At 47.1% G+C, this 11382-nt stretch overlaps 1 protein-coding gene across 1 annotated transcript in view; it reads right to left on the bottom strand.

Annotated features, from left to right (window-relative positions):
- Nucleotides 1–11382, bottom strand: part of LOC145520670 (uncharacterized) — a 47528-nt gene continuing 36146 nt past the window's right edge. Inside the window, exons 17-18 of the mRNA XM_081527732.1 lie at nt 4830–4921; nt 1–1591 (exon numbers count right to left, since the gene is read on the bottom strand). The gene's annotated coding sequence lies outside the window, so the exon portion shown is untranslated. The remainder of the gene's footprint in view (nt 1592–4829; nt 4922–11382) is intronic.

Genomic DNA, 11382 nt, shown 5'->3' with positions numbered 1-11382 from the left:
GAAGTAAACCTTGAGTTCCTTTATTTGCTTTATTTTTCTGTATGGAGGGCATGTGGCAACAGCTGTCAGTCCTGTGTCAACATCTCAGATTGCTTAGCGTATCTTTTTTTTTCATGTAACTTTCCTCTCCTTTAAACAACCTGATTTCTTTTAAAAAATATTTATTTATTTCATTTATTTGGCGGAGCCGGGTCTTAGTTGTGGCACACAGGATCTTCTATCTTTGTTGTGGCATGCGAGATCTCATTCCTTGATCAGGGATGGAACTGGACACCACGCACTGGGAGCGTGGAGTCCTAGCCACTGGGCCACCAGGGAAGTCCCTGTTTAGCATGTCTGAGCACAAGGTCTCTCCTGGGGCTTCTGCTCCCAGCAGCACCTGCATCTGTGTCAGAGGATGGACCACGGGCAACGGGAACAGGCTTGGCCATGCTTCCTGCATGTCCTGCCCTGCAGCCCTTTAACCGATGACAGAAGGCTGTAAACTCTCCAATTCTCTCATCCCTGATGGGGACACTTAGGTGTCACCTACAGTGTCCCCGAGGGACTGTGCCAGCATTACCCTTCCAGGGATGTGGCCTGACATTCATGCCCTTGTCTGTTCTCCTCGCCTTCCCAGTCTTGTTTCCCCACCCTACGGAACACTTCCTAATGAGTCCCTTTCACTAGAATCTCCCCTCGGGATCTGCTTCCGGGGAACCCAGCTTGCCACTGGAGCATTTTGGTTCTCATCTTCTCAATGGTGCTGACTTTTTTTCTTGGACCAGGAAGAACCTTCTAGGCGAAAAGAGCAGGAGCCACGACGGCCACCGATCTTACTACTGGATGAGGAGCAAGAGAAGATGAAGAACAGGCTGGACTTTACCTCCACAGGGGCTGGAATATAGAATTTCAGCTTGGAATTTTCTTGAGCAAAGACAGCACAACTATGGGACCTGGCCAAGTAAGCTTCCAAGTATTCACGTAAGCATGCAGTTCTTACAGGCTCCGCATCTGGGAGCTCTCTTCAGGCAAACTCCTGCAAGAGGAGAAAGTCAAGACCAGTGCTTGCTAAATGATCAGTGCAGCGCCCAGAGATGGGAGGTCAGGCTGCTTCAGTCATGTCCAACTCTTTGCGACCCTATGGACTGCAGCCTGCCAGGCTCCTCTGTCCTTGGGGATTCTCAAGGCAGGAATACTGGAGTAGGTTGCCATGCCCTCTTCCAGGAGGACCTAGAAAAGAGAGTGTTTTTCGTCTTCTTCCCTTTACATCAAGAGAGCCCACGAGCAAAATGGTGGGGGTGGGCAGGCTGAGTCAGTGTGATGGGTCAGGGGCCCTGTTTCCTCAAAAAGACATTGAGAGAGTCATTTCTGCATACCCTAGGGGCTTTCTGGTCCCAAGACGTCTCATTTGTAGAGATCAAGTTCAGATGTTTGGAGGGGTGAGTCCTCTTTTCATCCAAAGGGTTCCAAGCAGACCAGATGGGCTGGCATTTAACAACTTTCCTGGCTGCACTGCAGGGACCATGGCAGGGGTAGGCATCCTTCAGCTCCCTGAGAGTTTATTGGTTTGTTACGTTTTAAACAGCTCCGGTGATGCTGCCGTAACCTACTTCGGAGGAAAACATTTATTATTAATATTGGTTTAACACTTAACTTTCTAGGGTATTTGTGGATGAAACAGTCATACATCTGCCTTTTTATAGTGCTTTGCAGCAGAGCACAAGACCTTCTGGCTGACACCTCATACATCATCAAAATTAAGACCTCTAGGCAAGCAGATGAAAGTAGGACAGGGGTGTGGTGGGGCCAGCAACTGGGGATGCCTCTGATGGTTCCCAAGTTAACCTTCCTTTAGAGAGAGACTGTTTCCATTAAGGAGCAAATTATTCTTAACATTAAGACGTCTTTGTTTCCATGACGACCCACAACAACCTGAAAGGGATGGTCCATGGTGACCACACTGCCAAGTGATGCTTTCGACCTCATTGGTGGCTGGTGGAGATGAATTCAGGGATGGGGGTAAGCCAGCCAGGGGTCAACCTCCAACTGTTGGGCATTCAACACCCAGCTCTCCTGTGTTAAAGCCAGAAGAAACCTGGAAATCTGCAAGCCAAGATGATAGCAGGTCCCCCGTTTTTGTTGGGTGGGGTGGGGGGGCGCTGCTCTGGGTCCTCATTGTGGTATGCAGGTTACCCTTGTGGAGCATGGGCTCCAGAGTATGTGCAGGCTTCAGCAGTTGCAGCACATGGGCTCACTAGCTGTGGCATGCAGGCTTAGTTGCTCCACGGCCTGTGGGATCCCAGCTCCCTGGCCAGAGATCAAACCCACATCCCCTGCACTGGGAGGTGAATTCTTAACCACCAGACCACCAGGAAAGTCCCTCCCCTATCTTTTATAAGCATAACTGTATCATCATAGTGTCAGAATCTTTGCTGGAGACAATAATAACTGATAATTATGAAGAAACAGTTGACAGAAGATAACAAAAGGAGAAAATAGCTTTTTTTTTTTTTCAACAGAACTTCTCTTTAAGGTCCAGCACTGACATTTTGGGGTCTCTTTTGTCTGTCTATAAAAAGAAAAGTGAGAGCCCATTATTGTGTGTTTTCATAGGCTCAAATCCACGAGCCCCTTTTTCTCACTCAAATTGACCAAACGTGACAGCCGGCAGGGGTGGGAGGTGAATTAACTTTCCGCTGTTCTTCAGAGGAGATCAGCCTTATGTGGGCCACAAAACCTGTCTGGGCTTTGTAACAAAGGACCCTGACCTTTCTGTTGAAAGGGAGCAACAATTATTGTCCCTTAGTTCTGGGTCTATAAGCATTTTTTGAGGAGGGTAAAAGAGAACCAAGAAAAAACAAATTTCCTGAGAAGTGAGTAAGGACCCTACAATAGCCCTTGGGGGAATTGTTGTTTGAGACAACAGAAAACCTTGTGTCTTTTCCACGTCTTTTCCACGGACAGAGTGGCTGCTGTGTGCTCTGGGCTGTTAAGGATGGCCTGTGTGGGGATGAAACGTAACACCCGTCCATCTGCTGGGGCCCTCTTCCTCGTCATCTTTTGTCAGTCCTGTGACATTAACAACGTTGTATGACATTTGCGTCAGGCATCAGATAACGGGCTTGATGGTCTCCAAACAATACATCCAGAGAGGAATAGAGTGTTACAACTCAAAAAAGGACACACGAGAGGAAAGAGAGCTCTCTCTGCCCTGCTCTGTCGCTGGTCAGTAAGGTTCCCCTCAAGGCACTGGACCACACCAAAGATGGAGAAAAGCAGAGAATGCCTTCTGCCTTCTGGGGAAAAAAAAAAAAACCCACAGTGGAAAGAAACTGCTGTGAGAATCGTGAAAACATCACTTTAAGCCAGAGCTTGCCTGCACTGATGTCCTTTCTCTAAGTCCAGGCGCCAGTCTGTAGGAGCTGGTATCAAGTTAGGGTATACCGTTGGTCCTCTGGACAGCAGGTTCCCCCTCCCCGGATTCAGGGGCCGCAGAAGCCTCAGGTACGGAGGACCTTCGTTCTATGTCACTGTATAGAAGGGACTTGGGCATCCACGGAGTTTGATGTCCCAGGGACCCTGGAACCAACTGCCCACGGATCCTGAGGGATCACTGCACTTTTTGTCTTTAGTTCCTAAATGATGGGACGTTGAAGTTTGTGTCTGCAGGACTCTCAAACTGTATCAGTGCACCAGATACAGATGTCTTCATGGTAGGAGGGACTGGGGCTTTCCGTCCCACAACCCGCACACTAACAGCGGGGAGGCTCAGCTCTCATCTGCCATAACCCTGTTTGGATGGCTAACCTGAGGCACACGCTACTCGGGGCAAAGGTAACTAGCTTTGCTATAACGATGTCATAAAGATGACTGAACAGGATTAGACGGCTGGGTGCTGATGAACCATTTAGGGCCACTGTAAAGCCACTGGGCATCGCAGGGCTCCCTCCAGCTTCCGGGGACCTCGGGTCAAGTGCTCATCGGATTCTGCTCATCCCTCCTGGGTGAGATCCCCGACTCTTCATTCTGCTCCACGACCCCCGCCCTCCGCTACTGACACCAGCCCCACAGGGAGTTGTCACTTCCCTCCTCCGGGCATCCTTGCTCCCCGCTGACCTCTGCAGCTCGGGCTTTTCCTTTGACCCAGTGAACCTTCAGGCAACGCCTTTCCAGGCGGCGGGTGCCACTTCTGAGTCACGTTGGGAAAAAGGAGACGTGGGAGTGGCGAAGGGACACAGTTTCCAAGAACGTGCCCTGGAGACAGAGCTGGGTCGTGTGTGTGTGTGTGTGTGTGTGTGTGCGCACACGCATGTGTGCACATGCGTACCTTTCACTAAGGAAAACCAAGCTGGGGCTTCACCGCCTGGCTCCTGTGCAAACCCTCCCACCCCCAAGCCCAACAACAGCTGGGAGGAAGGGGCTTCTTCAGAGCCCCAGCTGCCCTCCCCCAACTCATTTGGCCCCAACAGACTCTAAGGCTGAACTTCACCCGCCTCATCATCTTTAAAATGTCAGTTAAGACCCCTGATCTGGGCTCAAGCAAAGGTAACTTTTGAAGGAAGTGACGTTATAGATTCCCACTGGAACGGATAGACGCTCTGCCACCCCAGCCCTGATATATAGACCCCAATAAAGACACAGGGGGAAGGAGAGGGGTACAACTCCCCCAGGTCCTCTCCTGATTTGTCCTGAGCAGCAGGTGAGCCTAGTGGGCAGGGCTAGGACTCCAGGGCCAGACTGCTTAGGCCTGCATCCCAGTTCTGCCAGGGACAGGTTCTGAGGCCCTGGGCAAGTCATTTAACCTCCCAGTGCCTCCAATTCTTTTCTGAAAAATGTAAGTACCTTACCTGTCACGTGGGGTTGTCAAGAGGATCCAGTGAGTTCAAGCACACAGAGGCTTTGGACCACACCTCACCGCTGTAAGCGCTCTGCAACTTGCCTTAAATGCAAAAAGAAGACGACTGTGTCCTAAGAAAGGTCGAGGAACTCAGCCACATTCTCATGCTACTTCCCTGTATTGACTGTTTACACTGAAACTGAGGACATAGAAGGAAAGGGCAACCACACTTTCTTCTCCCTGCAGTCTTTCCTTACTCATCAGCAAGATGAGCGCAGAGAACAGTGGTATAATATCTGCGTATGGAGAAGTGAAATAAGAAAATAAGAGTCTGATGCGGCATTTCCATTGTTCTGGAAGAGATGAACTAGAGATGCATGTGCATTTATGAAATACTAAGTACATCACCTTGGTGGTGCCGCATCGGAGTTACAAGTCCTGTGTGCATTTAGAACCATCACGGGGTAATCTAAAGCATGAACGGTAAAGATCATGCTAATATTAATAAATAATATGTAGGTATGTATACTTGGGACAGCATTACATAGCAAATAAAATCACGATGGCAGATCAGAGAGAGACCACCAAAGAAAGGTAAAAGGCTTTATGTTTTAGGACCTCCGACAACACTTTTCCTGCCTTTTTGAACGAGGGGCCCCACATCTTCATTTTGTAAATTATGTAGTGGGCTGCACCGCAGGCTGTCTCCTTGGTGCTCTTCTCACAAACCTCTCATTCATCCTCATTTCTCTTACGGCCAGGAGAGCTTAAGGGTGGAGGGGGAGGCAGAAGAAGGGCTGTTGGAGTATTTTCAGTGGGGGCCTGACTTACCAGAGGCACTGAGATCCCCCAGAGAGTCCTCTGAGGCCCCGTGGCCACCTGTAGTGTACTGTCAGCAGCTGAGAGGACCGCATAGCCTCCCCCCACCCCCTAGCCACAGCTCCCCATCCAGTGTTTCGCCAGATGTCAGGTCTGAAAGGCCGTTGCAGCCGGAGGAAAGGAAAACGATACCACATCGTGAAGGTGGGTGTTGTCAGCCAGGACTCAGGCTTTGAGTGTCAGGAGCGGGGCAGGGCTGTCATTTCTCTTCCTGGGATCAGAATCAGACAAATCTCCTATTTGGCCCACCAGGCACTGAGTGGATAACACCAGTGAACGTCAGTGCAAATTACAGCTCCAGACTCCTGTCGGCGGCTTTGTGCTGCTTCTTGTCACTCTAATGCAAAGAGACAGCATGGAGCTGATAACAAGCCAGAAGGCTGGGGCATTGGAGAGGGTGGCTGTGTCAGGGACAGGAAAAATGCATGTTGGAGAGACTCAGAAGGTAAAAACCCACAGCTATGACTTCCTTGCTTGCCTCTAGGAAATGAGCATTTAAGGGTGTTAAATGCCTGGACAACACCTCTTGGGTTTTTACAAAACTGAACAGTAACCTCATCAGTTCCTCCACCCACCCACCCATCCATCCCCATCTGTTAATGAGAGCTGGACTGCCCTCTTAGCACACTGGGATTCTGAGGGATCATGGAGGCCTCCACCTACTGCTTGCATCTCGTTTCCTGGGGTTGCTTCTAAGAAGTCTAAAGAACTCTTGGGAGGAAACACCTGTCTTTCTTGCAAAAAAAAAAAAAGCTGCCTTAGGGTCTTTGAATTTTGTCTAAAACAGCCCAGTGACTGCTCAAAAACTCCAGTTCTACTCCATTAAATTGCATTTTCTAAGCAAGTGGGTGTTACTGTTTTAGAGACCCCACTTGGCTGAGAGAGAAAATCTTCCCTCCAGCTGGCTGCAGAAAGTCCCGCATTTTAGAGCGCCAGGATTTGAGTGTGTCCATCTGTCTTGAAGCCTGCAAGGGTCAGCTCCCATTAATACGCAGTCTCACTCTATCTCCACCCACATCACACATTGGAGGAACCGATGCAGTCAGAACAAGAAGCCAGGCCTTCCTACAGCTGTGCTGACAAGCTAGTATCTAAGGAACCAGAAATGGGGCCAAGAAGGTAATTGTATGCGACACACGTTCTGTACATCTTCACAGGTTCCTCAGTGACTGTTCCCTCTCTCATCTGATGTCCCACTTGCCCCTGGATACCCTCCACCTTTGAACCCAGATTAAATTCCTCACCACAAGGCATGGAGTCGGGCTTCCTGGGCAGTCATCAGGGGCTGAAGAATGCTAGGGAGCTAACTCCCCTTGGGGGTGAATGTTAACTTGGGATGTAGAAGGCAGAAGCAGGGCAGATACATTCCTCCACCTTCCATTCTCCCATAAATGACCCTGGAGCATGATTTCTTTTTGCAGCCTGTCTGGACAAGCTCTGGGATGAGTAAACCTGGTGTCCCCCAGAAGCTCAGGGGGAACTCACAAACCTCCACCGTAATGTGTAACATGGCATTGCACTGCTTTTTGTCCCATTTCTTTGTTTCCCTCACCTCCATCCCCCTAGACTTTCCAGAGGACCTAGACCAAGGCAGTAAATAATACTTGTTCAACACCTGCCGTGTGCCCACAGGGACTCTGAGGATATTCAAAGATGATTATGGAACTTGGAAAAGTCATTCAGGAGAGCAGGACCTGGATCCCAAGGTCCCCTAGAAAATCAGAAGCAGAATGGGAGTGAAACAGTTGAAACTGAGTGAAAAATTGCTGGTGAAGGAAAAGAGTGGGGAGAATATAGCAGAGACGGGGTGGCGTCAGACCTGCTGGGGCCAATGAAGGAAAGAGGGGCTTGTATATTCCTGGAGATTTTTGATCAAGATTCCAAGCCCCCAACTTGGTCTCCAAATAGGGAAAGATGTCTGTTTTGGAGACTGAGTTCACGTTTTTCTCCACAGCAGGAGTAATGAAAGAGTGAAGGAGGGACAGCTTCCACTACCAGTGTACTAGCTCCCTACTGCTGCATGATAAATAACCCTAAAACTTAGCGGTTTAAAACAGTACATGTTGTCAGGGTTTTGATTTTAGCCACTGTGGTTTTGCCTTGCCTTTTTCTCGACGTGGTGAAGTTGGGGCACCATTTCATATACTTATTCCTATTTGGTTATCTTTTTTTTTTTTAATCACAAATAATGCTCTTAATTATTTAGCTTCTTACAGTACTTATATAACAGAAACTGACAAGTCCATGTTGCTGCTGTTTAGTCACTAAGTTGTGTCCGACTCTTTGTGACTCCATGGACTGTAGTCCCCCCGGATCCTCTGTCCATGGCATTTCCCAGGCAAGAAAACTGGAGTGGGTTGCCATTTGCTGCTCCAGGGTGGTTATCTTTTTTTGACAAGTGCTTGGTCAAATCTTTTGCCCGTTTTTCCTGGTGTATTGTTGGTATCTTTATCAATTTATGGCCACGAGTTACATATCCAAGATAAGTCTTCAGTCAGATAAATAAATGGCAAATATTTATCCCCTCAAAAAAAAAAAAAAACAAGCCAGCGTCAACAATTAGTACCTCTCACCGACTCAATGGACATGAGTTTGAGCAGGCTCCAGGAGCTGGTGATGGACAGGGAAGCCTGGCATGCTGCAACCCACGGGGTCGCAAAGAGTTGGACATGACTGAGCGACTGAACTGAACTGACTGACAGGTCTTGTGGGTCAGGAATTCAAGAGGAGTCTGGCTGGGTGGATCCAGCTCTGATCTCCCATTGAGTTAAGGTCAGATGTGGGCTGGGCTGCAGTCAAGTGAACGTCTGACTGGAGCTGGAGGATCTGGTCCCAGGCTTTGTTCACCAGGCCGTTGGCAGGAGGCCTTAGCTCCTCTCCATGAGGACCTCTCCCCAAGGGCTGCTTGAGTGTTCTTCTGACGTGGTGGCTGGAGATCCAAGAGGCCAAAGCAGAAGCCACAGTGCCCTTTATGACTTGGCTTCAGAAATCACACACTATTCTCTGCATGGTGGTTACACAGAAGCCATGATTCAAGGCAGAGAGAGCACATCAAGGGCATAGGGACAAGGAGGTGAGGACCCTGCGGGGAGGAGGAGAGTTTTTGGAGACTGGACCATAACTGCGTCCTGGAACATCAGAGCTGGGGGTTCTTAGAGACCATCTGTTTCAACAAACTCATTCAACAGCTGAGGAAACCAAAGGTCAGAGACATTAAGCAACTCACTTCAGGTCACTCAGTGAATCATCTGTTCATACTAAACAGTGCCTGCAGGCAGCACCTTTCTTGGAGCCATGTGAGAATCGTAGCTCGTGGTCAATCAGGGTCACTATGCTGATGAACAGTCAGAGGTGATGCTTTAGATAAAAGCTGCTGAATGAATCCACTGCAAAGCTGATGACAGCAGTTCATTCATTCATTCATTCAAGATATATTTGAGTGCTTTTCTTGAGGCCTGGCAATGCTCCAGGCACTGGCATCAGTTCAGTTCAGTCGCTCAGTTGTGTCCGACTCTTTGCAACCCCATGAATCGCAGCACGCCAGGCCTCCCTGTCCATCACCAACTCCCGGAGTTTACCCAAACCCATGTCCATCGAGTCGGTGATGCCATCCAACCATCTCATCCTCTGTCATCCCCTTCTCCTCCTGTCCCTACTCCTTCCCAGCATTAGGGTCTTTTCCAATGAGTCAACTCTTCGCATGAGGTGGCCAAAGTATTGGAGTTTCAGCTTCAACATCAGTCCTTCCAATGAACATCCAGGACTGATCTCCTTTAGGATGGACTGGTTGGATCTCCTTGCAGTCCAAGGGAGGTAAGCAAAATCATGCTCCTGCTCTCATGGACCTTACAGACATGCAATGTGTAGTCTCATGGATAATGGAAATATTATATGGATAACGGAAATATTACAACCATGGCAAGTACTTGGAAGAAGAGGTTGAAGCACTGTGAGAACACAGAATACTAAGTTTGTCCCAGCCAAGGAAGCGTCTCCAAGGAAGAGATGATTCAATGATCACTTGACAGCCTCAAAGTGAGTTCCACTAACAATGAGACGATGATTTTTGTTCACAATTTGTTTTTCAGCTATTGTGTTTTCCACCTCCAGATGTTCCACTTGAGTTTTCTTTTATATCTTCTATTTTTCTCATAATTGAGTTCATGGTTTCCTTTAACATCCTAGGCTTATTATTTATAAGATTTATCATAGCAATTTTAACATCTTTGCCTGCCAGTTTCATCATCTCTGCCATTTCTGGGCATATTTCTATTTTTTTTCCTCCCAGTTACAAGTCATATTTTCCTGCTGTTTGGCACGCCTGGTGATTTTCTATTGGATGCTAGGTAATGGACATTTTACAGTATTAGGTATCAGATTTTCTTTGATTCCTGGAGAGAGTATTGGACTTTGCTCTGGCTCACAGTTACTTGAAAACAGTTTAATCTTTTCAGGGCTTGCGTTTCAACTTTGTCCAGAACAACATTTAGTCAAGGACTAATTTAGCACTGCTATTAAGGCAATACCCTTCTGAGGACACAACCCATGTGATACAGGGTCTGCATTTTGGCTGGTGAGAATGCCAACAATTTGCAGCCCTGTAAAAACTCCAGAAATTGGTTCATCTGCTCCTTTTAGATGGTTCTTTTTCTTGCCTCAAGGAAGTTTTTCACATGCAGTCAATGATCAGAGATCAAAGACGAGGTTTCTAACCAGACAATGGAGTTTTTCTCTGTGTGTAAAACTCCCTTCTCTCTGGCACTCTGCCCTGAAAATGTGAACGTCCTTGATCTCCAACAACTCTGAACTCTGTCTCAAGTCCACAAGCCCATCAGCTTCATTTGAGTTCTCTCTAGACAATGAGCTGGTGCCATCACAGGAGGCACCTTCCTAGCTTCCCTTCACAGTCTTGCCTTGACTGTCATCCAATGTTGTACGTGGTTGTTTCGTATACTTTTTCTGGTTTTCTAGTTATTTAAGGCAAGGGTACGTATCTAATCCCTGTGACTGATATGGCATATGTTTTCTTTAACTTTTTAAATGGCTTTACTGAAGCATAATTGGTACAATAAATTGCATATATTTAAAGTGTAAAATGGGCAAGTCTTGACACATGAAACCATCACCACATTGAAGACAACAAACATATCCATCACCTGTTTTACAATCTGTCCTTCTGGTTCCCCAGACCTTTCCTCCCAGGCAACCACTGATCTGCTTTTAATTACAACAGATTAGTTTTCACTTTCTAAAGTTTTATATAAATTCCTTTTTGTCTGGCTTCATTCAAGCAGCATAATTATTTTGACTCATGCATCTTGTTGTTTATATCATAGTTTCTCATTTTTCATTGCCAAGTAATATTCCAATGTATGGATATACCACAATCTGTTTGGCTATTCATTTATACCATGTTCATTTATTCATTATTGATGGACATTTGGATTGTTTCAATTGTGGCTATCACACATAAAGCTATTATGAACATTTACACAAAAGTCTTTATATGGACACGTGTTTTCTTTTTTCTTGGATAAGTACCTAGGGATAGAACATATGGTAGGTTATGTATAAATTTTAAAGAAACTGTTTTCTAATGGCATTTGTTTTGAAGTCAATTTTTGTTTTGTTTGTTTCTGGACCCATGTGGTGGTGTGGTAAATTTAAAATGTTTGGATATAAAT

The sequence above is a fragment of the Giraffa tippelskirchi genome, chromosome 9 (assembly GCF_054371585.1).
Source record: "Giraffa tippelskirchi isolate mGirTip1 chromosome 9, T2T-mGirTip1v1.2.pri, whole genome shotgun sequence".
Classification (NCBI taxonomy): Eukaryota; Metazoa; Chordata; class Mammalia; order Artiodactyla; family Giraffidae; genus Giraffa; species Giraffa tippelskirchi.
This window is presented reverse-complemented; position numbering and strand designations above follow the sequence as displayed.